The sequence below is a fragment of the Oxyura jamaicensis genome, assembly GCF_011077185.1.
Source record: "Oxyura jamaicensis isolate SHBP4307 breed ruddy duck chromosome 14 unlocalized genomic scaffold, BPBGC_Ojam_1.0 oxy14_random_OJ72375, whole genome shotgun sequence".
Lineage (NCBI taxonomy): Eukaryota > Metazoa > Chordata > Aves > Anseriformes > Anatidae > Oxyura > Oxyura jamaicensis.
The window spans coordinates 2,164-6,715 of record NW_023304379.1 but is presented as its reverse complement, the minus strand read 5'-3'; positions in this window follow the sequence as shown (position 1 = coordinate 6,715).

The following is a 4,552-nucleotide window of genomic DNA, read 5'->3' as shown; positions in this document are numbered from 1 at the left end:
CCGGGGCGCCGGGGGGGGGGGGGGGGGGGGGGGGGGGGGGGGGGGGGAGGAACCGTTTTTTGACTTATTTTAATGTTATTTTATTTGAAAGGGGGAAAAGCGAACCCAGGAACTGCAGGGCAGGCCAAAGGCACAGTAAAGCACTACAATCAGATGTCTATTTTTATACGTATATAGCCTTCTAACAAAAGGAAAAAAAAATAAAAAATAATAAAAAAAAATACCAGTCGTGTAAATAGAGAGATTTTAAAGGAAAGGGGGAAAATTGCAGCTGTTTTTTATTATTATTATAATTATTATTGTTATTATTATTATTTTAAAAACATAGGACCACATTTTAAACCCGTCCCCACAGAACCTGAGCGCTTCCCTGCTGAAGGGAAGGGCAGAAATTTCCTGTAAAGATGATTTTAACAAAAGGAAAAGGAGGGGAAAAAAAAAAGGAAAAAAAAAAAAAGAATGAAAGATGATAGAACGGCAGCATCCCTGAAGACAGTTGTTTCTCTGTGCTGTATTTTTTTTTTCCGTCTTCTTCAGACCTTGTCACTGGTGTTTCAACTAATTCGCCAAGCTCTCTAGGTTTTTTTTTTTTTTTAAGTGTATAACAATTAATTAAGGAGGAAATTTTAAAGAAAAGTACAAATCTATGAAAGAGTGGAATCGTTGTGTTGTGTGGGAATACATATAGTCATGTAGAGATGCTAAAGGAAATTTTCTGTGTACAGTTTATTTATTTTTAATGTTTGTGTATAGGAAAAAAAAAAAAAAAGAAGCTAGAGATTATGCCAGAAACTATTGGAAATGTTTACTTGAATATTCCTTTAAAAACATATCAATGTAAATATGAGCTATCACTGATCAAAACATTTTTAGCAATAAACTCTATCTTTGAAGAAAACCCTCGCGCTGCGGCCGGCTCGGTGGGAGCCCAGCGGAGTCGGGCTCTTGCTGGGAGCAGGTGATGAGCACGGGGCCACGGCCCGGCCACGCTGACGCAGAGCAGCGAGAGGCCACGGGGCTGCTCCGGGCTGCGCCTCCCAGGGACCCCGCTCCGGGTTCTTTTTGCCTCAGTAACCTGCCAGGGCGAGAAAAGCCAGGAGAGAAGCGGCTCGTAACGTGCACAGGAGCTGCGGTGCCCCAGACAGGAGGTACCGTCCGAAGCCTTTGGGAGATCCCCACTCTGTGTCGCCCGCCCTGGGTTCCCGCGTGCTCCACGGCTCACCGATCCAGCTCACCCGCTGGCGGAAGAAATGGGAGAGGCTCCCAGCCCGGCCACCAAAGCGGCTGACGCAGCTCCGTGGCCCCCTGCTTTAGGACGAACGCCCCTCCCGGCTGCAGCCCCCCCGACGCAGCAGGGAAGGATGGAGACGAGTCCCGTGCCTGCTGCGACGGAGCCATGGGGCCAGCACCTCCCTGGCGGCACGGCGCAGGGGTCAGGAGGAAACACCCATCCTGCCAGGGTGCTGCGTGCCACCAGCGCTTGGCCACGCTCTCCCGCAGGGAGCCCCTGGCAGCCGGGACAGCCCAGCAAGGCCGGCGGGGAGGAGGCCGGCACCGCTCCGGGCGCTCCGGGTGCAGGGAGATCTGTCGCAGGCCTTGGAGCGGGGCCCTGACATGCTGCCAGGCGTCTCCCTGAGTGCTCCGCGTGGGCTGTCGGTGGCGAGAGGAAGGTCGGGCCGTTCTCTCCGGTGTCTGAAATGTGCCCAGCATCGCCCCCCCCACCCCCCCCCCAGGAACAAATCTCCGCCAAGGACCTCCTGGCGCAGGTCCCTCTGGTGAGCCTGCCTGGGGCTGGTGAGGCCTGGGAGGTCACACGCGGAAGGAGAGAGGCTGAAACAGGGAGAGCAAGAGGGAGAGGGTTTCTCTAACGGGCAGAGGTGCTGGTCGGAGGCGAGAGGGGCACGAGCGCCCAGAAGCCAATGTCCCTGCGGAGCCGACAGCTGTCCCTGCGCTGGGGGCAGGCTGGCCTTCCCGCCTGGTTGTCCGCAAGGGAGCGGGGAAGGGGGGATGCAGAGGGCAGGGTGGAAGGGAGACCTCGCGACGGCAATGTGCAAAACATCAGGGGCATTTGGGAGAGGAAGGGGAAAGCTCATTTTGCAAGAGGAACAACATCTGTGGTGTGGGGGCCGAACATCTGTAGGAGGGAGCATGGGGGGAGGGCATTCTGGGAAAATATTTCTGACATAATCCCAACAGTATCTGGTGTGTTGGGATTTGGTTACAAATGGCCCTCTAACGTCTTTGTGCGTTTTGTTCTGCTGGTTCCAGGGGCACACAGAGACCCCTGCTTTGTGCTAACCTGGGAAATAAACCATTCGCTGGACTCAATGGCTGAGTTCAGTTGTGTGGGGAAGGGGGGTGGGAGCGGGGAAGGAGAGATTTGTGTGAACTCCAGAGAAAACCAGCCTGAAAGCCTCCGTGCCATGTGCTGGCGGGAGGAGGGGGCCGCCTGCATCCCCGGGGAACGTGCGGTGGTCCCGCTCGAGACAACAGCCTGTCTGGGGGCGGAAGCGAGAGCACTGAGCGCCGAGGTGCTTGGCACCCTCTGCAGGCCGTGGGCAGGGGCCGGGGGGGCAATGGGCCACCGGGGGGCAATGAGCCACCGGGGGGCACGGGCCAGCTCACCCAGAGCAGCCGCGGTGCCGGGGCACCCGGCGCCCTCGTGCCGCTGCGCCGCCTGCTCGGCTGCCCGGGGAGGCGATGAGTCGGACGTGCGACGGCTGGGCCGTGGGCGTGATGGCTTTGCCCCGTCTGCCGAGCCTCAAAGGAGCGAAAGACAAAGGGGAATGAGCCTGGCCCTTTGGTGCGGTTGCTTCATTGTCTCCCCAAGCTGCTTGTGATTAAGGGACAGGCTGGAGGGGAGAGGGGGCAGAGCGGGCCTCCGTGAGACCCGAGATGCGGTGGGTGCCAGCTCTGCAGACGTGGGTCTTTCCCCCCACACTTTGGGGTGGTGGCCCTGGAGACGGGCCTGGAGCTCCGGGGGTGGGTGGCGTCCTGTAGGTTGGGTCACGCTTGTCATCGCGTTGGCAAGAGAAGGGCACGTCCGTGGCCACACACGTGCAGGCGTGATCACACCCGCTGCCGGGTGCCCAGCTGGCCCCTCCGGTCACCCGGCTCCTCAGGAACTCGCAGGGTGCTGCTGTCCTTGCCCCGGGAAGCCGCGTGCTTTGCAGTCCGTCCCCTTTCTCTGCTCCACGTGGCGTGTCTACCTCCAGACCCACCGTCCCTGCCAGCTGCTCCCCCGCACCACTTCCCGCTCCCCCTGCTCGGGCAGGGGCTGCATTCATGAGCACAGACCACAATTTCAAAGGGCATTTGAAGTAGCAGCAACCACGGTGCGGCATTTGGGAGGCTCGGCAGCTCACAGCTTAACCCTGTCTTCCTTGGGGCAGGGCAGGGCACGTGGCAGAGGAGGCTCCATGGGACCCGGCAGCTGTCCCAGGCGTGCCTCCATCGCCACGGCCGGGAAGCACAGGCAGCTTTTCCCTGCACGGCCAGCACCGGCTGAAACTCACCCACTCCAACCCCACGGGGCAGAGCCAGACAGCTCCTGTGGTTGCATCACCTTTGGATCTTTCTCCCCTCGTAGTCCCCACCAAGGCCAGCTTGGAGCAGAGAGCCCCCCTCGGGTCTGCCAAGGTTGCCATCACCTCTTCCGTGTGTCAAGGCCACTCTGCCACCAGACAAGTGGCTTTTCCACTGCTTGAGCCTCAGGTTTAGGTGACCCCAGCCACAGGCTTAGATTTATTTGCCATGTGAGACAGTGAGAGCTCAGGACAGCTTCTGACATTTGAATCAGTGGCACAGAGGACTTTTCCTTCACCTTTCACATCCCGTTTGACTTTGGCACCAGCAGCAGATTGAATCTCTTTTCTCCATTACCAAAGTCTACTTCATGCCATGTTCCTGCGCCATCCTGCCCCTTTTTAGCTCTGGTCCACACAGATCCTTCCCCAGCTGTGGCCGGTCTCTAGGAACACCGCTTCTGTCGGCACGCGGGCTCTGCCAGGCTGACCCAGATTCACAGGGCCAGCGCTTTCAGGCATCTAATGCCAACTCTTGAGATATCTGACTCAGGCCGGGTGATGATCTAAGCCTGTCACTCATCATTCCTAGAAAGGCAGGCAAACGGTCTGCAGGGAATAACTGGCCTCCTCACATTTTCAAGCTCAGGCTAAAGCGGGACTTTTCTCAACGTGCGTAACCACGCTTTTCTCCCCTCCTCTCCCCGTGTGAATGTTTGCTGCCAGTCACCTCTACAGCCAGGCTCGGCCGCCAGCAGCTGCCGGGGAAGGACAGACTCCTGGCACACCTGCTCAGCCCACCGCAAGTCCCTGCAAGCTGGGGCAAACAGTGCTGGATGTGGGACCCGCTTCCTCCTGGCACCCCGGCCCCTTCTGTGTCCCCATGATGACAAACATGGGACATCCCTGATGCTGTCAGTGCCATTTCTGGCAGGCGGGAGCACACGGGCGGACAGATGGCCTCACCGGGCAGGCAGCGGCGGGCTCTGGCCCTGCCATCTCCCCAGGGCTGCTGGCCGTCAGCATGC